The sequence below is a fragment of the Lissotriton helveticus genome, chromosome 2_1, assembly GCF_964261635.1.
Source record: "Lissotriton helveticus chromosome 2_1, aLisHel1.1, whole genome shotgun sequence".
In the NCBI taxonomy this organism is placed as follows: domain Eukaryota; kingdom Metazoa; phylum Chordata; class Amphibia; order Caudata; family Salamandridae; genus Lissotriton; species Lissotriton helveticus.
This window is the reverse complement of record NC_136059.1, coordinates 371,378,444-371,401,998: the sequence shown is the minus strand read 5'-3', so window position 1 is coordinate 371,401,998 and position 23,555 is coordinate 371,378,444. Positions and strand designations below refer to the sequence as shown.

Genomic DNA, 23,555 nt, shown 5'->3' with positions numbered 1-23,555 from the left:
TGCTGAGAAAAAAATACAGAAACATAACATCCTGGAATGAGCCAACACTCATCGGGGTTGCAAGATTAAATAAAACGTGAAGTATAAACAGGAACTAAATTGCTTGTATGGATTACCTTTTGGTATTTTACTTTAATTGTTCAAAAATCGATCTGTGTTTTTGCTCCTAAAGTTAAGGACATTAATATAGGGCCCGGGAGGAATTCGGCAAACTGTAAACCCCTGGCTACGGCCATTGCTATGCCAGTTCCTAATGGCATGTTAGAGAGAAAACCTTTCCATCCCTCATCAGCATCTCTGGCCGAAAAGCAGCAGGCGTGACCTTCTTTTCCAATACAACAGGCTCCAAAACGCTTAATCCTTTACAAAACATAAGGAGCTTTTGACATGCACTCGTACTTTTTATTTTATATTTGATGAAAGATAAGTGAGTATGCTTCTAAAGCTCTCAAAGTAACATTTATCAAGAGCTATACAAGCATAGCTGTGTACTAATAACGCTGCTGTTCAATGAGTAATGGCAACAGTAGAACTGCAAATAACTAATTTAGTTTCTGTTCTCCCCTACCTCCTTCAAAGGGACCCTGAATATGTATTTCACTCTTGATTAGATCTCAGAATACATTATTGTTTCATTAGAGATTTGTTAGCTTTTGTTTGAGTTTCAAAGACAAAAGGCAGTATGCAGGGTAAATAGCACTTGGTTGGAACCCTCCCTAGCCTAACTTTATTTATTTATTTATTTATTTATTTATTTATTTATTCAAAGTTTTATATAGCGCGAACAAGATCCTTACAGATATCAGAGCGCTTCACACGGAGAGAGGGCAGTAGGGGTGAACAGAGATAGTGGGAGCAGTATAATAGTCACAAACATGGTAGGATAATAATAACATACATAAAACATATCAAAATACAATCAGGTAAACAAAATAATATAGGACGGCACAAGTCATTGATCCCACAACCTAGGTGTTCAGGTACACCTTGGGTGCGTGGATGGCTTATACCAATGCCCTAGTATAGAGAGAACACTGAGTGGGGGCATCGGGAGAGTGAATCAGTAAACCAAGTGTAACATATATTGGTCGGTAGTGAGAGCGTAACGTAGTGGTATCCCCACCAAGTAGAAGTATAGTGCCAAAGGACAAAGTGAACAGTGGTACAGAGCAATGCAGAGTCACTGATCCAGCACCTATAAGGTTCAGGATATCTTGGCCAGAAGGATGGTTTTCACCTCTTTCTTGAAGAGTGCAGTGGAGGAGATAAGCCTGGTTTCAGGAGGGAGCGCATTCCAGATCCTGGGTGCCATTCCCGAGAAGGAGCGCTTGTATGTTTTCTCTTTCCGGAATCTACGGGGTTTCAGGAGTAGATTTTTAGCACTTCTATTGGATCTCGAACCTCCTGATATAGACAACTTTTGAGCGAGGTAGTTGGGTGCATTGTGGTGCACGGCCGCGTGTGTCATAACTGCAATTTTTAGCTGTATTCTGGCTTCAAAAGGCAGCCATTTTAGGGACTTTAAGTCTGGGGATATATGCGAATGTTTTCTTGAGCCGGTAATGAGTCTCGCGGCAGCGTTCAGGGAGGATCTTAAGGGTGCTGTTGTGGATAGCGGGAGTCCGCTGAGGGCCACAATTCCGTAGTCTATTCGAGGGATGACTAAAGCTTGCACAGCAGTTCGGAAGTCTTCGGCAGGGTTTGATTTTCCTCAGTGTGTTGATTTGGAAATTAGCTCCTTTTGTGGCTTTGCTAACGTGCTGCTGCATGTTAAGCTTGGCGTTGAGTGTGATGCCTAGGGATTTCGCCGAGTCCACGATGGTAGGTTGGACATTGAGTGCTGTTAGGTTATTGAGCCACGTTTGGGTGGTGGAAATTTTCGCTTAACATTGCAATGAGTTGTTCTCTTATACCTTTCACTTAAATATTCTTCTGATCTTTAATGTTGTATTCCTGCTTTCCCTCTCAGACTCCATAATCGAATTTGCAGGCTGGCTGGCAAAATTGAGGTGACTGGGAGGGGGCAGGGAGGGTGGGGAGGAGGCTACTTATTTAGTGAGTGCATCCTTTAACCACCACTCTAGCTAATCATTTGCTTTCTCCTTTCTCTTCAAAAGCCAACATATTCCCTAGGGCCTTCACCTTCTTACAGCCATGGCAGTTGTTATTCTTCTGGCAAGGGTATTCTAATGAGTCCTTTTATAATGGATTATAAAAGATTCCACATCTTTAACATATCCCCAGAGGTGAGACTGGATCGAGAGAGTTCTTTAGTAATGCTCATATGCACGTGTAGGTTGTGCCATGTGGCTCTATGTTGACTCCATGCTTCCCTGGAGAGACAATGCGAGGCCACATAGAAGCACCACCCCTGCACGTTGACATCAGTTCCATTTTTGACACGCCCCTAGTCATGGATCCGGAGCTTCACTTCTCACTTTGTCTATTTTCCTATGACTTACACATTTTCAAACTGCGTTCTAGGGAGCAATGTTCCCACAGAAAACTACAGCATAAAAACCATGTAGAGACTGCAGGAGACCGATGTCAGTCATAGACCCGCATGAGGTTTGTCTTGGTGCCTGGGCTCCAGGTACTGTTCCAAGTCGATCGACACGTGTCCTTATGCACTCCAAAGGGATTGCGTACCTGGAGATGAAACTCTACTTTGCAGGGCACAAGAAGTGGTCATGGTCAAAGCATAGGTCCTACTCCAAGTCGATGCCACTCCAGCAAAAATTCCCCTTCTGGTTTGAAGTCTTCCAATAAGTCCAAATCAAAAACTAAATAAAAGGACCAAGGAAGCCAAGCAGAACTCCTCCCCATCCTGCCTCTCAAAGTCTAGCAGGAAGGTGCAAGGATGTTAACATGCAGATCTCACCCTTCCAATGTCCCCTGTGTCAGAGCTCATCATGCAGTTAGTCCTGGTGCACCCAAATTTTTTCGAGCAGCCATTTATCCCGCTGTAGATAGCACTCTTTAACCACTTGGCTGCTAAGGGGTGTGCTGCATATTTATGAATCCCATTATACATGACGAGTTGACCTTGTCATGAGCACAGCTCCAGTGTGCCTCATGACGAGTTCACCTAGTCATTAGCATGCAAGTGGTTAACAAGGCCATTCTGATGACCTTTGCTAAGCTTTCAGCTTCCTCTGGTGTACTTTCAGGCCCCAAGGAGCCGTCGGGGTCTCTAGTCAGACTTCTGCCGGAAGCTCTCCCCCTGACACTGACTGCCCCTGAGGGACTTTTCCCAACACTGACTTTTCTGGAACCGTGGTCCATGTTAATTCCTTCAATGCTGGCTCCCACATCAATTCTACTGGAGCCGGTCAGTGATCTGATCCTGATGCCAATCTTTGACCCCGAACTGGCATTGCCCTAACCAGACCTGTGTCATGCTATGAACTCACGAAAGCGCAACCATCGGTTATTCAGCCAGGATCCAACCTAATACCTAACCCAATGCCAACACCAACAGTAGATTCTCGGTATTTATGGTGTAGATTTGGGCCCAGTGCAAAGAAGCACATATGTCCCCTCCCACCAGGACACTGATTGTGATTTTTGGGGATAGTTTCCTTTTCCCTCATGATACTGAGAATTCATTGTATGCAGACTTGAAAAAAGCCAGTGGGCTAAACCTATCTCTCGAAATGGAGCTAGAGTCGTCATCTGAGTCACCAATGGAAGGAGGAGATTCATTAGAAGAGGTGGTTATGGAGGTAAGCTGATTCTCCTCAGTTGTATTTGCCCACGGCTGTGAAAAAGACAAATGTTTTGACTGATATTCTTCATCAGCAGCAACGTTGTCTGAATATTTATTGCCATTTAATGAAACCCTTACTGATGTCGTACTGGTTATGTGGTCACGACCATGCATGTGCCTGCCAGTGAATCATTTGGCCTAGGGACAGGCAGGGCCCCAATGATCCAGTTTTCCTAACTAAGTACGTGACACTGGAGAGCTTAATTTTTCAAGCTTCAGCAAGCAATTATAATCCATATTCTTTTCCTACCCACCATCCTGATAGGGAGTGGAAGAGAATTGATGTATTTTGAAAGAGAATGTTTTCTTCAGCCAGTCCACCACTTCTATCCATAAATGCAGTTTGCCTTCTTGGGAGGTACATCCACACGCTATTATACATGTCCAGAAATATCATGCCAGCCATTCCAGAGGCCCACAGAGGACTCACTAGCCCAAACAATACATGTTGACCATAACAGCCAAACGTGTGCTCTGGACACTATAGACTGCATTGGAAGAGCCAGTATCATGCTTAAAGTGCACATCTGTATGCAGTTAACCATCGTTTCGTGTGACATACAATTGTCCCTAATGTAAAAGCCTTTCGATGGTGCCAGGCTAGTTGGAGAAAAAGCTGATTGGGGCTGGAACAATTCCAATATAGCCACAGTCCATGGGGCCAGATGTAAGACGTAAAATTGCATGCGCAAACGTGTTTGCGACCCGTTTGCACATGCAATTTTAGTCTGGGCCATGTACTTACACTATTTTGCGACTAGCAAATATTTGCGACTCGCAAAATAGTGTATTGCAACTCGCTATTAGGAAGAGGCGTTCCCTTCCTAATAGCGACCGCAGAGCCATGTATGAATGTTTGACGACCGCAATTGCGGTCACAAAACACTCTCAAATTACCGTCCTCTTCAATATATTTTTTAATGGCAGGCAGTGTTGTGTATTTCCAATAGAAAATATACAGGATCTGCGCATTTAGACAACATACACTGTAGAATTGGTGTCAGACGAACTCTGATCACCTCCACCATGTATGTTAGCCTTTCTGTATCCGCTAGCTCACAGTGCCACTATGATCTCTACTTATCAAGGAGAGAATAGTTTCTGGCAACCTCAGAACATGACAATCCTGATCCCTCAGGACCGTGGAAACAATGTACTACTTTTTGCTCAGTCACTCATGCTTACTTAGTCTGTCTCAGAGAGATGCACAGAATCAAACAAGCTGGGAATTTTCAATAATCATTTATTGAACAGTTGGTATTTTGGTGTGGAATAGATTTGCTGCAACAACTGTTAGACAGTATAGGATATAAATGAGTACTATGAAAGTAATAGGATGGTATATTTCTACCATCTTATTAAAATCGTGAATACATTCAAGTATATAAAACGCATGATAATAAAAGGTGCGTACTCCTACGATGCCTCCCTATCTAAATGTACCAAGCATGGTGTTCAGCCAAGAATTCCTCTAGGATCTAGTCAACCCCATTAACTTAAGTGAGACTGTGTGACCCTGTCCTGGTCTCGAGTTGGACACCCCGCAAGGGATCTTTTCAGACCACTGCGAGCTGGAGTGTCTGCTTGCAGGAACTTCAGCGTCTCTGGTCAGTGTATCGGCCAGGAAGTCTCTATCTCCTCTAGCTATCTTAGCAAGATGTGATGTATATATACCCATAGGTCTCCCCAGGGGTCCTACCTTGCTGTCTTACTGTGTTGGCCTAAGGATGACGCCAGGCCTGAACTTTGTACATAGATTTTATACAGGAGATGGTAGTCCTGATGTCCTTTCAAGAACCCTCATGCATAATGTATGAGATTTCGAACTAGGGATAACCCGTGTTCCGAATGCAGTGTAATATCTAGGTAAAAGGTCAGTCCCTGTACCTTGACAAGTGCAATGTAGGGAGGGAATATAGGATAAGGGTAACGAGTTTACCAAGGCCTATATTATAGTACCTATATGGAATATAACACCCACTCCTCTTCCGAATGGACACCATAGTTTTAAATTCTACACGTACTACTAGGTGTTCTAGAATGTGTACGCAAATATACAAAACATTAGTTTGTTATTGTGTTACAAACATTTGTTTTAAAACGTTTTTCTAAACAAACCTAAAAAACTTTTTTGTTAAAAAAGGAAAAGCATTAGAAATTGACAGATAGGCAATTGCTCTAATATGTCCATAGAAATAGCCCGAACTACTACAAGCATTTTGAAAGCCATACATGCGTGAAAGGAATGTAAATTTAGGTTCGAGGCATGTGGGCTGCTGAATTTATATCTATGCATAGATCGCCGCCTAGTGTTGGGTCCGGATGATTGCACATTGTTGTCCTGGAAGAGTCTTCGAAGTATCACGAGATGGGTGGCTCCTCCCCTGGACTACAGTGCGCATGGGCATCCCCTCCATGCTCAGATTGTTTTTTTCCGCCATTGAGTTCGGATGTACTTCTTAACTCACGTTCGGAATATATGTTAGATACTCTTTTTTAAGGCCAAAAGGCTTTCGGGGCGTCGGTATTGTCTTTCGTTCGGTGCCTTGTACTTTTTTCCAGTTCTTGGAACGGGACGTCGATAGACTTTTGCCTTTCGACACCAAAGGCCCCATCGACGATCAAACGGAGTCCGTTCAAGCGCTGCCCCGTTTGCAACTCGAAATACCCCCACATCAACGTGCACCCGGTGTGCAATAAATGTCTCTCACCGGACCACGACGAGGCCAGCTGTATGGCCTGTTCCAAATTCAGATCGAAGAAAACTCTCCGTCTTCGGCGCGCTGCACGACAGTCGGCGCGGGAGTCGGCATCTGACCCAGAAAACCTCTTCGGAGGTGACGACGAGGAGGGTGTACAAGAGGAGGATCCGGATCAACACTCTGATCCAGCATCAGAGCAAGACTCCAACTACAATGAGGACGAGGAACAACTCTACGTCCATGATGAAGACATCGTCGAGGTAGGAGACGACGTACAACCTATCGGAGCCGTCGACGACGACTCAAGCGAGGAGCTAGGCCCAACCGCAGTAGCGGAGCCCCATAAAGACTCTTCGACAGCTCAGGTCGAGGCATCGCCGGAAGGCCTTAGCCAAGATCTTCCACCACGTTCTCTAGTCCCGCTTCAAGGCCCGACTAAGAACATTTCCAAAGAGCCATCGGTCGATCTGCCACAAACAGTGGAAAAATCGAAACCGAAACAGAGGGACACTAAATCGAAACCAAAACTGGTGAAGGCAGCCATCGGCTCGACGACTTCGGAACCTACCAAGTCGAAACGTGTGCTTGACCCCTCGGGGTCGAAAGGGGGCGTCGAACCAACCATCGGATCGACTACGCCCGTGTCTACGGTTAAGCACGTCACGCTCAAGTCGACGTCGACGTCCGGCGCCAAAGATGGTGGCTCTTCGAAAGGACTCGAGGCCCAAAAAAACATCGATCCGAAAATTAAGAAGCCGCTGCTAGTCAAAGCCTTTCAGCCGAAACCCACTCTCGGACCAAAAGATCGAACCGCGTCGAAGCACAAGAGTGTCCCTGCTGCACAACAACAGCTCGAGTCGACGCAAAGCCTCAAGCACACTGAACCGTCGAAGTCGGTCGGATCGAAAACAACACCTACATCAAGGCAAGTCAGTCCGTCACCGGTGCTTCCGGCGCCGATAAAATTCGGCCTACCACCGACGGCACGACCTAAAACTGTTCAACTGCCAAAGGCTACGACTCATCCAAGTCACCATCGGTAGCCGCAACCACTCAGCCTAGGACGGAGGACGTTATGTTCCAGCCACCGCCCTACGACGACCAGTCCAAACTATACATCGACTCCGAATCGGGTCGACTCACCGTTTATAAACGTAAAATCATGCCGGAAACTCCTATGGAGTCTTACAGGATACCACTGAAGAGAAAAGGGGACTCCACCACCTCTCCTGTCCTTTTTGAACCCATTCAGTCACATGGGCAAGACTATACCTACTCTCCCACACCTATCACTGAGGATGTGGAGGAAGGGGACAACGAGGACCACTTTAACTATCCCAATTATACAGATCAGGATGAATCCCAGTCATGGGCTGACACTTTGGACCCTGATGAACCACACACCACCCCTGACACTCAGTCATATGTGGTCAAACCCTCGCCTGCTGAAGATACTGCTGCGTTTAACGCACTGATTGAAAGGGCGGCACATAACCATGATGTCGACATGCACGCCGATCCCGTGGGGGAAGACTTTCTCTTTGATACGTTCTCAACAACAGAAAGATCTATCAAGACTCTGCCTATGCTCAAAGGTGTGCTCAAACATGCAAGCGACATTTTTAAAGAGCCCACTAAAGCAATGGTGGTGAACCCCAGAATTGAGAGGAAGTACCGGCCTGCGCCTGTAGACCCTACCTATATCAAGGGCCAACTTCCACTTGACTCCTTAGTGGTGGCTAATGCTCGTAAAAGAGCAAACTCCCAAACAACTGGTGATGCTCCTCCTCCAGACAAAGAATCAAAAATCTTAGAAGCCTCTGGGAAACGTGTCGCAGCTCAGGCAGCTAATATTTGGAGGATCTCCAATACACAAGCCCTTTTAGCAAGATATGATAGGGCCCACTATGACATGTTAGAGCAGCTAATGCAACACCTGCCAGATACTTATAAGGAGGGAGCAGAAATGCTTATACAAGAGGGGAAGTAGATCTCCAACGCGTCCATTAAGTGCGCGTTAGATACAGCTGACACAGCAGCTAGGGCCATAAACACTAGCGTAATGCTCAGAAGGCACGCCTGGCTCCGCATCTCTGGTTTCAAGTCGGAAATCCAAACTACTCTACTTAACCAGCCAGTTAACCCTGACTTCCTGTTTGGTCCTGAGGTAGACATCACTCTGGAAAAGATAAAAAAAAGACACTGAAACTGCAAAATCCATGGGAGCTCTGCAGTCTCAACAGTTCAGGGGCGGTTCCTTTCGTCGCTCCAGTAACAGGGGAGCTTCTAGAGGACAAGCGTCGCAACAAGCCCAATACACCAAGGGAGGCACACAAACCACCTATAATAAGAACAATAGGGGTGGATACCGTGGGAACAGCACCAAAGGCAGAGGACGTGGAAATAATAATGCCAGATCCTCCGCCGCTAGCAAACAGTGACGTCTTGTCACTGCCCCCCGACCATACAACACCGGTCGGGGGGAGACTTCAGCAGTTCCTGCCAGTCTGGGAAAGCATTACCACGGACAGGTGGGTGAGACAACTTATACATCACGGTTATTGTCTAGAGTTAACATCCACCCCACCCAACATACCCCCAAGGCACCGTCCTATGTCCGCAGAGCACATGCACTTATTGCAGCAAGAAGTCATCTCCATGCTGCAAAAAGGGGCCATAGAACTCGTGCCTTTAGACCAACAGGGTACAGGGGTGTATTCACTAAACTTCTTAATCCCAAAGAAAGACGGGTCTCTCAGGCCCATTCTAGACCTCAGACCCTTAAACCAATACATCCTATCAGAGCACTTTCACATGCTCACTTTACAGCAAGTTCAGCCATTGCTCAGACAAGGAGACTTCCTAGCAACCCTAGATCTGAAGGATGCCTATTTCCACATTCCCATTCACCCCAGTCACAGGAAATATCTCAGGTTCACCATCGACAACCAGCATTACCAGTTCAAGGTCCTGCCTTTCGGGGTCACTACAGCCCCCAGAGTGTTTACAAAGTGCTTGGCGACAGTGGCCGCGCATCTTCGGAGACAACACATTCATGTCTATCCGTATCTAGACGACTGGCTTGTCCAGGCAAAAACAGCACAGCAGTGTGCCAGCCACATGTCCCGCACAATTCACCTCCTACACAGTCTAGGATTTTCACTAAATTACCAAAAGTCTCATCTTCAGCCCGCGCCTGTACAACAGTACCTAGGCGCAGTAATAAGCACTCTCACTGCCACAGCGCAGCCAAACTCAGCGAGAGTCAACAGCATGCAGGTGCTGATTAAAAAATTCAGGCCACAACACTCACTCCCAGCGCAAGTGTTCATGCAACTTATAGGTATGATGGCCTCCTGCATCTTTATAGTCCCTCACGCGAGGCTACACATGCGTCCGCTTCAGGAATGCTTGGCACGCCAGTGGAACCAGGCTTATGGACAGTTGAAAGACCTAGTGTTGGTGACCGGTCGTGCATACAACTCACTGCATTGGTGGAACACACAAAACCTTTGCAGGGGACGACCGTTCCAGGAGCCGGTACCACAGGTAGTGCTAACAGCGGAGGCATCTCTCCAGGGATGGGGAGCTCATGTCCTCCATTATACTGTGCAGGGGCTGTGGACCACACAGCAGAAAAGGTTGCACATCAACCTGCTGGAGCTGATGGCAATCTTCATGGCAATGAAAGCGTTCAAGTTGCATCTCTGCAACAAAGTCGTGCTGATCCGGACGGAAAACATGACTGCAATGTATTACATTCAGGAACAGGGAGGAACACACTCTCCACAATTGTCACACCTAGCACAGTGCATGTGGAAGTGGGCCATTCAAAGGAACATGTTCCTCCTGGCGGAACACCTCCCAGGCAAGGACAACCAGATGGCGGACCTGCTCAGCAGGCACAGCCATCAAATGCACGAGTGGGAGATACATCCCTCAGTGCTCCGACCATATTTCCAGCAATGGGGCCTTCCAGAGATAGACCTATTCGCCACACAAGAAAACGCAAAATGCCACACCTTCGCCGCCAGGTTCCCACACCCGCAGTCTCAGGGCAATGCGATATGGATGAACTGGTCGAACAGATTTGCGTACGCTTTTCCTCCAGCACCGCTCATACCGCTAGTAGCACGCAAACTGAGGCAGCACTCCATGACACTCATCCTGGTTGCTCCAACGTGGGCAAGGCAAGCATGGTACACCACGTTCCTAGAACTTTCAGTGGTACCCCACCAGCGCCTAAAGCTCACACCCAGTCTCCTCACTCAGAGCCATGGAGACATTCAGCACCCAGATCCGCAACAGCTGAACCTTGCAATATGGCTCCTGAAGTCATAGAGTTTGGCTACCTCAACCTGCCCCCTGACTGTATGGACATCATCAAGGAGGCTAGACGACCTACCACCAGGGCATGCTATGCGGTAAAATGGAAGCGTTTTGTCATATATTGTTCCAATAATGACATAAATCCGCGCAAAACATCATATGTTATTTGCTGCACCTATACAGATGCAATCGAGCGTATAGTTCCATCAGGATACATTTAGCTGCAATGGCAGCTTATCTCCAAAATAGACAGCACCTATCCCTTTTCAGAGTGCCGGCCATTAAAGCTTTTATGGAGGGACTCAAAAGGGTCATCCCTCCAAGACACCCGCCTTCGCCTGTCTGGAACCTCAACATAGTCCTCACCAGGCTCATGGGTCCACCATTTGAACCTCTTCACTCTTGTGAGATACAATTTCTCACATGGAAAGTGGCTTTTCTGGTGGCGATCACGTCGCTAAGGGTTAGTGATCTGCAAGCCCTCACTATTCAGGAACCTTTCATTCAAATTTATGCTAATAGGGTAGTGCTACGCACCAACCCTAAATTTATGCCCAAGGTAGTCTCACAGTTCCACATTAACCAAACTATTGAACTACCAGTATTCTTCCAAAATCCTGATTCAGTGGCAGACAGAGCACTACACACACTAGATGTTAAAAGGGCTCTCCTGTATTACATAGACAGGACTAAAGATTTCAGGAAAACTAAACAACTGTTTGTTGCCTTCTCTCCACAGCACAAGGGCAACCCAATTTCCAAATCAGGTATAGCCAGATGGATTGTTAAGTGCATCCAGATTTGTTATCAAAAGGCTAAACGCACATTAACAGTTCCCCCAAGAGCGCATTCCACATGCAAGTTAGGGGCATCCATGGCTTTCCTAGGTAACATTCCTCTAGAGGATATATGTAGAGCAGCCACATGGACCACCATACACACATTCACCAAACACTACTGCGTGGATGTACACTCAAAACAGCAAGCTGCTGTAGGTCAAGCTGTTCTCAGAACTCTTTTTCAGACTGTTGCAGCTGGCACGGGCAACCGCCGCTAAGGAGGGTACTACTATTTATTCTATGCATAGATATAAATTCAGCATCCCACATGCCTCGAACGGAATATGCTACTTACCAGTATGCATCTGTTCTTGGCATGTAGGGCTACTGACATTTATATCGCCCGCCCTCCTCCCCGGTGCCTGTCGCAGCTGTAGCACTCAGAATTATTCTCAAGCATGGTCATCCCTTACTATATCATACTCCATCTCTGCCACAATGGCGAAAAACAATCTGAGCATGGAGGGGATGCCCATGCGCACTGTAGTCCAGGGGAGGAGCCACCCATCTCGTGATACTTCGAAGACTCTTCCAGGACAACAATGTGCAATCATCCGGACCCAACACTAGGCGGCGATCTATGCATAGATATAAATGTCAGCAGCCCTACATGCCAAGAACAGATGCATACTGGTAAGTAGCATATTCCTTATAGAGTTTCAGTTTTCTGTTTTATTTTTAAAAAGCCGAATTTCTTCCCAGCACACAACGGGCCAAATGAGTCAAATGTTTGTGTCCTGGATGGTAGATGCTACATTCTCGTTGCTTGCTTCCGCAGTTGGCGACCCTTAACACCTTGCATATTATGTCTATTGAGCACAGATGATCTTCCGTTCTGCTCACAGCCGGTGCTGGGGCAGCCTGTGCGCCATCCAAGGCTTGGGTGTCAGAGGAGGAGCCGGTGTCTACACCAACAGGTGCTGATGTTACCTGCAGTGGCTCTAAGAATGCCGACATCAACATAGGAATACGCTGGGGACACTGCAAAACATGGGCCGTTATCGGGTCCAGTAAAGCGTCAATGTCCGGTCGCACACATGATGATAGTGTCAGACAGAGATCCAACACGCATTCTAATCCGCAAAATAGGCATTGGAGGACAGGTAAGATGCGGTCCATCCAGACTGGTCTAAACGACAAGAACCAAGAAGCACTTAGTTCCCTTAGGCGAGGTGTGTCTAGAAGTTGTACCTTGCGTTCACGGTATTTTCTCTCCAGGAGTACTGTTTCTTTTCCTTGGTGACTGGGATGTCCATTACATATCAAAAACACGACAATCAGGATACCTGCTATTAGAAACAGGATCACCGGCAGTCCTCCAAAAATGCTTCCCAATACCGAGTGTTAAAGTTTGGAATAACTACGTGGACCATCTGAAAGGTGCTTAACCTACATGTTAAAGATACGATTTACCATTTCTGCGAAATGGAAAGGGCAGTTGGTAGGTATAAGTGCCTGTATCTCTGCTGAAGAGCTTGCTACTTTAAGATCAAAAGTCTCTCGAGCGGAGGGTAAGGGCATGGATTTCTGTGTAAGCATAGCTTTCATTCTGCTCAAAGTATCAAGCCTTATTAATGAAATATTTAATGAAGGCCATAGCGGCTCCTACCTGACTGTATATGTTGGGGCGAAACCATACTTGCATACAGCAAGTAACCCTGGAACTTACAGTTACCTGATATGCGATGCCTGGAAGCATACCACAACAACCGTGATCAGCATCAAGTAACTCCCATTCGAAAGTAGTTTGAATACTGGATGATCATGGCAGCTGGGGCACCCTCCAAGTGACAGGACAAGTTTGCTACTGAACCATTACAGGCCCCATGAAACATATCCTGGCATATAAGTGATCCACTTAATGTATTCTCCTCGTTCGTACAGCTAAGAAACACTTCTTTTTCTCCACTCTGGCATCGGAATCTGTATGGCAATTTCCAAGATTCCTTACCCATTTCTTCATATGTGCCTGTCTGCATTTGTTCTAGGCATCTGAAAGAAACAGGTTAGTGTTAGATTCCTTACCTTAGAATATCCCCAGGCGTCAGACTGGATCCGGAAGGTTTTGCATAGCAGTACCCCTGCGCGTCGGTAGGCGTCGTCTGCGACTCCGCGTCCGTCGTCGGCGTCGTGGTCGCCGGATGACGTCGTCTGAGTACTTAGACGCCGCCCTCGCGCGCTGACGTCAGTTCTTCTTTTTTCGGCGCCAGCAAGTGCAGATCCGGGTAGAGCAGTACTCATAGTCAATTTTTGATGAACTTTTTCGATCTCTTTTGGATCTTCTCGAGTCGATTCTCTACTCCGGTGCCGATAGGGATGCCCGGGTAAAAACTCTGCGATGACTGTAACCGCACGATGTCGGTTACCGACCCCCACCGTCGGTGCCTTTACTTCCTCGGGGCCGACCATGATGACAAGTCGTGCCCTGACTGCCGGGCCTTGATGTCGAAAGCTAGGCGGGAGCGGTCCCGTAAGCGCCTCGATATCCGGCAGTCGGCCCGCGCCCCTCGAGGTCGCGGTCCAGGAGGAGGTCAAGGGACCGGTCGCGGGGCCACAGTCATCACAGCTTGGTGAGTCGACACCACTCGTCGGGCTCCAAGTCCTCAGGTAATTCGAGGCACAAGAAGTCGAACAAGCGACAACGCTCTTCTGACCCCCCCGGACGCTCGCGTGATGCGGCCGGGGGTTCGGGCAACACCGCCCACGCGGCTCTGCCGGAGCCACAAGTGACGCGTTCAGCTCCACACCCGCTGGTCCCTGGGCGGCACGCGATGCCGGAGGAGATCAGCACCTTCCTCACGGCCATGAGGTCGCACTTCCCTCCGTCGGGTCTCGCCGAGGCGCCTTCGGGCCCGCGGGTCCGTCTGGGAGCCCAAGCGGGCCAGCGGCTCCGGCCCCGGCGCCGTCGGGTGCTTCGGCGCCGTCGACGACTCCGGTCCCGACACCGCAGGGTTCCTCAGGATCCAGGCCTGGATCTGTGATGATGCCAGTCGACCTTACGACCCCTCCGCCAGCGGCGTCACCAAGGGTATCGCCCCTGACGCCGTCCCTGGGCGGAGGCGTCCCCGATCCCATCCCCGGTCTGGATCCGGAGTCAGACCAGCGCCGCCCGGCGCCGTCTTTGACGCCGATTGGTGAGCCCTTCACCTACGACCCGGCTCCATCATTTATTCCTGACTTTCAGGAGTGGGAGGGGTCCGAGGACCCTCTGGCACTGCAGTGCCAGTTGAGCCAGGACTGGGACAGGGGGAGGCCAGTGGTCTGAACACTTCGCCAGACACTGGAATTGTCTCCCCTCCTACCGTGGCTACGGAGGAGGGGGCTGCTTACAGTGTGGTGTTCACTAGGGCAGCCAAGGCCTTGGCTCTTGAGCTCCCAGTCGCGGCCGTGAGGACTAACCTCCTCAGTGAGGTGCTCAAACCGCAGGCAAGGTCCTCAGAGCCTCTCCTGCCATTCAACGAAGCCCTCACTGATGTTCTGTTGGGCACCTGGTCCAAGCCCTCTACAAGCCTCCCTGTAGATCGGAACGAAGCTCGACGCCGGCTCCGGGCGACCCAGTTTCCAGCCGTTCACCCCACCCTGAGAGCCTGATGATCCAGGCCTCAACCTCCCAGACCGCATTCCTGACCACCCCTCCAGATCGGGAATCCAAAAGGTACAATCAGTTCGGTAAGAAACTGTTCTCCTCACTGAGTTTGGGGTTGCGGTCTATCAACACCACCTGCCTTTTGGGCCGTTACTCACACTCTCTGTGGGATACGGTTGCGGAAGTGCTGCCGCAGTGCCCGGCGGAGTTCCAGGCAAAGCTTACCCAAGCCCTTGCAGAGGGAAGGGATGCAGCACGCTATTCCATTCGGTGTGGACTGGATACCACGGACTCGCTAGGCAGGGCGATTGCAACGACAGTGGCGGTTCGCCGCCACGCCTGGCTGAGGTCCGCCAACTTTTTGGGCGATGTCCAAGCCTCCCTTATGGACATGCCCTTTGATGGCCGTCGCCCCTTTGGCGACAAGGCGGACAGTGCGCTGGAGCGTTTCAAGGACTCCAGGGCTACGGCCAAGTCCTTGGGCCTCGGCCAACGCCAGCAAACCTCCGCCTTTCGTGGCCAAGGAAGGGGCGCGCCTCACGTCCAGCTAGCCACAGGCCGCAGAACCAACCTCAACGCGGTCGCGGATGTGGTAACTGCAGTGCCGGTGCCCGGGGACACCGGCAAGGTCAGTCCACACCCGCTCCCGCAGCATCTGCCTCAAAATCCTTCAAGTCTGAATTTTCAGTCCCATTCTACGCCAGTGGGGGGCAGGGTTCGCCATCACCACCTTCACTGGCGCTCCATCACATCAGACAGGTGGGTGCTGCAAATGGTCCGAAGGGGCTACTTCCTGGGCCAGAAGTAGGACATGGCTGCTATTCCCACTACTTTCTGATACCCAAGAAGGGCAAAGGAGGCCTACGCCCTATCTTGGACCTACGGAGTGTCAACGGTTTCCTCCGAAAGGAGAAGTTCTAGATGCTGACTTTGGCTCAGGTCCTAGCTGCCCTGGACCCCGAAGACTGGATGGTAGCGTTGGACTTGCAGGACGCATATTTCCACATCCCCGTCCTGCCGGCCCACCGGCGTTACCTGCGGTTCACGGTAGGCCATGAGCACTTTCAGTTTACCGTGCTCCCCTTCGGCCTTACCAGCGCCCCACGGGTGTTCACGAAAGTCATGGCGATGGTCGCAGCTCATCTGCGCAGATTAGGGGTTTCAGTCTTCCCCTATCTCGACGACGACAGTCGTCTCCCACCTCCAGACTACGGCCGACCTCCTGCACTCGCTGGGGTTCTCCATCAATGTCCCGAAGTCACACCTGTGCCCCTCTGAAAAGCTCCTTTTCATCGGAACGGTTTTGGACTCAGCGCAGTTTCGGGTTTATCCCCCGAACAGCGGGTTCGAAATATTCAGGCTCTGATTCCGATCTTTCAACCTTTATCCCGAGTCTCGGTCAGATTGACGCTGCGGCTCCTGGGGCTGATGGCCTCCTGCATCCTCTGGTGCATCATACCAGGTGGTGGATGCGGGCTCTGCAGTGGGACCTGAAGTTTCAGTGGGCATAGCATAATGGCAACCTGTCCAACCATGTCCGGATCTCGGAGGGCACTGCAAGACAGTTGCAGTGGTGGCTCACGAACCACGATTGGGTCAGCGGCAGATCTCTCTCCCTACCGGAGCACGTAGTGTTGACAGATGCTTCCCTCCTGGGATGGGGGGGGGCACATGGGGGAGAGGGAGATCAGAGGCTTATGGTCTCCGGCGGAGTCCCGGCTCATCATCAACCTTCTGGAGCTGCGGGCGATCCGGCTTGCACTGAAGGCATTCCTTCCCTCTGTCCGGTGAAGTGTAGTGCAGGTGTTCACGGACAACACCACCGCCATGTAGTACTGCAACAAACAAGGCGTGGTGGGGTCGTGGACCCTTTGTCAGGAGGCTCAGCGTCTCTGGACATGGCTGGAACACCAGGGCATCACCCTGGTGGTTCATCACCTGGCAGGTTCCCTGAATGCCAGGGCGGACAAACTCAGCCGCTGGTGCATGATGGATCACGAATGGTGTCTGAACTCGGACGTGGCGCAAGGCCTCTTTCAGCAGTGGGGAGAGCCTTGGTTAGATCTATTCTCCACCGAAGAGAACGCGCAATGTCATCAGTTCTGCGCGTTGGAATTTCCAAGGTGGCACTCGCTCGGAGACGCTTTTCATCGCGAGTGGAGCTGCGGACTGTTGTACGCCTATACCACTTCTGCCCAGAGTGCTGAAGAAGATCAGGCGCGACCGGGCCCAAGTCATCCTTGTGGCTCCGGACTGGGAATGAAGGTTTTGGTATCCCGAGCTACTCAGCATGTCAGTCGATCCCCGATTTGTCTGCCTCTTCAGGAGGACCTTCTGTCGCAGCAGCAGGGGATGGTCCTCCACCCGAACCTGTCCGGCCTCCTCCTCCATGCGTGGAGATTGAGCGGCGGCAATTGAGGCCATTTGACTAGCCTCCTGAAGTCTGTGATGTGATTCTGACAGCCAGTCGTCCCTCCACAAAATCGGTATACGCCTGCAGGTGGAACAAATTTGTGGCATGGTGCACAGCAAAGGCTGTGTATTCTCTTTCCAACCCTCTTTCTGAGGTTCTCCTTTTTCTTCTTTCCCTGGCCCAGCAGGGCTCTGCTCTGGGCACCATCAAGCAATATCTTTCAGCTGTTTCAGCCTTCTTGAGGCTTCCTGATCAGCCTTCTCTTTTTAAGTCCCCTGTTGTAAATAGATTATTGAAAGGCATTACTTGCATGGTTTCTCCTGTTCGCTTTGTAATGCCTCAGTTGGACTTGAATCTGGTGTTAACCTATCTGATGGGTGCTCCCTTTGAGCCACTTCATAACTGTCCTTTTCGTCTTCTGACTCTCAAGACTGCTTTCCTGGTTGCCATCACCTCTGCCAGAAGAATTAGTGAGCTCCAGGCTCTTTCTTCTAACCCTCCTTTCCTCTCTGTCCATCCTGACAAGGTTATTCTGAGGACTTGTCCTTCTTTTCTTCCTAAGGTGGTTACTGCCTTTCACATCGGGCAGTCCATTACCTTGCCCACCTTCTTTCCGCCTTCCCATCCCTCGAAAGAGGAAGAGAGGCTCCACCGTCTGGACCCAAAACATGCACTCCCCTTTTATCTGGATTGCACAAAACAGTTCCGGGTGGATGACCAACTCTTCGTTGACTACGTGGGCGCTAAGAAGGGACGGGCAGTGCACAAGCGAACCATCTCTTGGTGGGTCATTTTGTGCATTAAGGTCTGTTATTTCTTGGCTAGAAAGGATCCTCCTATGGGGCTGCGAGCCCATTCCACTCGGGCTACGGCGGCTACTACTGCCTTGGGATGGGGAGTCCCTTTGCAGGACATTTGTCAGGCAGGTACGTGGGTCTCGCTGCACAAGTTTGCCAAGCATTACTGCCTGGACAACCAAGTCCGGAGAGATGGCTTCTTTGGCCGTTCCGTTCTCCACGACTTCCTGGTGCGATCTTGGTTCGCACCAGGGTTGGTATTGCTGGGGTATCTATTCTAAGGTAAGGAATCTAATACTAACCTGTTTCTTTCAGATGCACAAGTTCCTTACCTTCGGTAACGATATATCTGTATGAAACATTAGTTAGATTCCTTACCGCCCCACCCATCCTCCCCGTTCTGCAAACCGATATCTAGGGTTAAGGTCATACCTTTTTCAGGGCCCTAGTTTCATGGCACCAGTGTCGGTTTCTTGCATGGTTCCGCGTTCCTGGCGCCGAAAGCTATGTACAGAACTGACATCAGCGCGCGAGGGCGGGGTCTAAGTACTCCTTCATCCCGTCGATCACGACGCTGACGACTGAGGCAAAGCGGCAGATGACACATACCCGACCCGCAGGGGTACTGCTGACGAAAAATCTTTCCAGATCCAGCCTGACGCCTGGGGATATTCTAAGGTAAGGAATCTTACTAACTAATGTTTCTTACAGATATATTGTTACCGAAGGTAAGTAACTTGTGCTTTAGCTACTTGCTTTATAGGATGCTGCCTTTATGCAGTTTTTTTGTGGAATAATGTGGGTTGAATCCTCATCCCATCCAACATGGTTTTTGTATAATGCTGGAGCTTGGGCTACCGCCTACTCCCACACATATGTATATTTTACATGTTTTGAAACGTGGTCGGAAAATGCTGGTCAAATTACCATTTCCCCTCGGGCAATATATGTTGAATGCTGGCGGCCAATCTTGTTAAGCTAACACAATGTCAAAGCCAAACGTCAGGTTCTCCCAAAAGAGACCTCTAACTGTCCTACATTTGTCCCCCTCCATTTGGAGTGTTATTTTATACAATTTATGCGGGACACTTACCCTAGTATCAGGTGTTTCCATCGTGATATAATCATTCAAGTCCGCTGTCACCAAAAATTCCATCAGGTTCTGACGAGCTATTGTTACTTCTGCTGCACTGCCTAGCATCGTTAGCGCCGTTCAGTAGTCGAGTTCTCAGAATTCTGGGCACGTCTGATCTTTAGATGGTATAGAACTATACCATCCTTTTACTTTCATAGTACTGTTAATCATTCATATCCTATACTGTCTAAAGGTTATTGCAGCACATCTATTCTACACCAGAATAATAACTTTTCAATAAATTAAGTAAGCCGAGTGACTGAGTGAAAAGTAGTACATTGTTTCCACGGTCCTAAGGGATCAGGGTTGTCATTTTCTGAAGTTGCCAGAAACTATTCTCTCCTTAGTAAGAGGAGATCATAGTGGCACTGTGAGCCAGCTGATACAGAAAGGCTAACCTACCTGGTGGGGGTGATCAGAGTTTGTCGGACACCAATCCTACAGTGTGTGTTGTCTAAACGGGCAAATCCTGTATATTTTCTCTAGGAACTCTACAACATGGCGCCGCCAACACTGGTTGGGTAATTATTTAACAGTAGAATCTGAGTAGTTCAGTTGGACTATTCTCAGAAATCCCTATTCACAAACAGCAGAGACGTCTGGAGTGGGTGGGCTAAATTTCACCGCAGCTGAGTAGGCAAACATTCTATTTATTGGCTGTTGGTTAATCAAGCTTTAAGGACACAAAGTTCCTAAAATTGTACAAACACCTTATTTCCTGGAATAGTTCTTTGTCTCTAAAACAATGAGTGAAGAAGTGGATAACGTGGGAGGAGTTGTGCAAAATTTGCACCTCTCAGATGGAGAAGAAAATGCAGATGCAATTCCGATTGCAGAGAATTTTAGAAACAGTCACCCTGAAACTGCTTGCTGAGCTCGTCATGAGCATGCGAGCGGCGCAACTCATGATGAGCTCAGCTCGTCATGAGCACGGAAGTGGTTAACTGAAAATACCGATGTTTGGTATCAAACATTTTGTTTTAATAAATCTATACTGATACTAGTATCGGATTTATGAAGACATGCGCCCAGAGGACACCTTAGAGGTGCCCCCTGTATCCCTACTAGTTACTTAGTGTTTTGGCTGCAGACGTTGTTCTTCTAAGGACAAGTCGCCGAAGTTAGGGTTCTCAGCTTTGCGGCATCACAGGTAGGATGAGATCTCACCTTCTCCTTTACCGTAGGTGACTCCGGCTCATTCTCCAACTGCGAGGGGATCTCTGACACCCAGGGAAAGCATTGCCTTTGCCTCTGACCACTCCTCCACCGGCTCATCTCCGGCACCGCAGCCAGAAACAGCCTTACAGCCTTGGGTTTTTCCAGAGCAGGTGATACAGGATCCGTACCCACTTTTTCCAGCTGCAGGTTTGGATCCTTCGCATTTTTTAAATGGGATGTATGGCATGTTTGCCAGGGCGGCTAACCCTTCTTTTGCGCCTGTTGGCCCCGTGGGACTGCTTTCATTCAACATGGGCTTACCCCCATCATTATGCCCAGGCACCTTTTATGCCTTTCATGCCGATGACCCTAAATTGGCCTCTCCGGACGCTGATGTTCTCAACGCCGATTCCATTTCATGAAGGAAGGCTGGATTATTCTTTGGTGCCATCGGGCTCCGGTACAGTGCCTTTTCGCCATTGTACGTCGCCTCTGGCCGACCCTGAAGGGCCTCCATCGACGCCAGCTTCGAAGTCTCTGGTGCCGCGTCTGGTGTGCCGATACTAAAGATAAGGTCAAAAAGAGAGGCACAGAGGCTTCTGTAAGAGGAAGAATTGCAGGAGCAACTGGAAGAGGCAGAGGAAGGGGAGATGGTGGATCCCATGCATGAATTTGTAGGGCTTCAGGAAGCGAGTGGGCTGGGTACGTCGCCAGAGTGGGAACTCTTTTCTCCTAAGGCTCTTCCTGCTCAGGCGGTTTCTTCCTATCATTCTGTCATTAGGAAGGCTTCAGACCTTCTGGATTTGCAGTTGCCCACGGCATAGGTCAAATCGAACATTCTGACTGAGGTTCTTCACTCTCCTTCATCGGTGATAGAGCCCTTGCTTCCATTCAATAAGGCCTTGACGGAACCCATTCTGAAAGTATGGCAAAAGCCTATGTCTGCCCCAGCTGTCTCCAGAGCAGTGGCAAGGCGATGCAAGGTTGCGTCTGGGGATCCAGCCTTTTTATCAACGCACCCTTCACCAGAGAACTTGGTGGTTCAGGCGTCATGTTCTTCTAAGCAATCTTCAGGTTCCTTTCCGTGGGATACGAACTCAAAAATAATTGGAGTAGTCGACGAAAACGGTATGTTCGAGACATATGAGCTGCAGAATTCATACTGTTGCATAGACCGCCATCTGGTGTCCGGGCTCGGCTCCGAAGACAAAAGAAAAGCCTTCCGGCAGCTCAGGACCAAGCAAGCCGCACATCGGTGCCCCAAAAACACAGTGGATGCTGAAAGCGGGTAAAAATCCTACTCCCGCTGTCCCCAAAAAGGCCACGGCACCGAAACAACAGAAGGCTTCGGATCCGAAGAAACATCGACAACCTTCGGATCTGAAAAAGATTTCGGACTCCACACCGAAGCCGAAAGACTCCAAAACCCCTTCTAAGGCTCCCGATTCGAAATCGAAACCACGTTCAGAACCAAAATTGTCGGCACCGAAGGGAGATGCTGAAGAAGAAGAACTGTTTTACCCGGATCCTATCGATCCGAAACAAAAAACATTGCATGTGGACCCTAAAACAGGCCATATTATCAATATCCCGCGGAAGAAGAAGAAATTGGACACTTCACACATCCCTGAGGTGCTTGTGAAGAAAAAACACTGTGCAACTTCACCATTAAGACCCTCTTCTCCTGTTCTTCCTACTAAACCTCCTCCTCCTCCTCCAAAGTCTCCCATACCTCCTCCATACTCACCACCACCACAGGATGATGATGACCTAGGGATGTGGTGGAAATAATGACCCTTACATCGATCCTGATGATGACACTAACATACCACAGGGCACATGGGATGACTACAATGACCCTGTAAATCCTCCAGACCTCCATAATACAGATACATACCCAACAAGGCCATTTCCCCCAGATGACAACATTGGGTTTAGTCCGCTGATTCATAGGGCTGCCCAATATCATGGCGTCCAGATGCATTCAGCCCCCCCCCAGAAAGGAACACTTCTTCGTAGACCCTTTCGCCCAGTCACAAAGGACAGTACAAACATTACCCATGCTAAAAGGTGTCATCAAACATGCTTCAGATATCTTCAAAGACCCTGTCAGAACCAGGATTCTCAATCCTAGGATTGAGAAAAGATATAAACCCACCCCTAATGATCCCACCTACATTAAAGGCCAACTCCCATTAGATTCCCTGGTGGCCCCCAATGCTAGGAAGCGTGCCAACTCGCAGACCTCCGGTGATGCTCCACCTCCAGACAGAGTCTAAATAACTAGACGCTTCAGGCAAAAGAGTTGCCTCCCATGCAGCTAATCACTGGAGGATAGCTAATGCACAAGCATTACTTGCAAGTTACGACACAGCTCATTATGACGAGCTTGAGAGCCTAATGCAACATTTACCTCACCAATACAAGGCAAAAGCCAATGATCTGATTCAGGAGGGCAAGTTGATAACTTAGGCATCCATTAAAAGTGCCCTCGATGCAGCAGACACTCCATCTAGATCAATCAACACTAGTGTGTTATTACGAAGGCACGCATGGTTGCACATTTCGGGGTTCAAACATGAAGTGCAGACTACTATCCTGAATCAGTCCTTTAATCAGGAACAACCTTTTGGCCCAGCTGTAGACACAGCCTAAAAGATACTGAGACTGCAAAATCAATGGGATCATTACAGTCTCCATCTACACAAGGCTACTTTTATAGGGGCGCATCCAAAAGCAACAGCACAGACACTGCTTCCTCCTCCTATAAAAGTCCCACACAAACATCCCCAACAAGGGATATTTCAGAGGCGGATACAGGGGAAAT

At 49.1% G+C, this 23,555-nt stretch overlaps 1 protein-coding gene across 3 annotated transcripts in view; it reads left to right on the top strand.

The window, feature by feature from the left end:
* Window positions 1-23,555, top strand: part of RICTOR (RPTOR independent companion of MTOR complex 2) — a 1,600,666-nt gene that overhangs the window by 1,513,560 nt on the left and 63,551 nt on the right. The window lies entirely within an intron of this gene.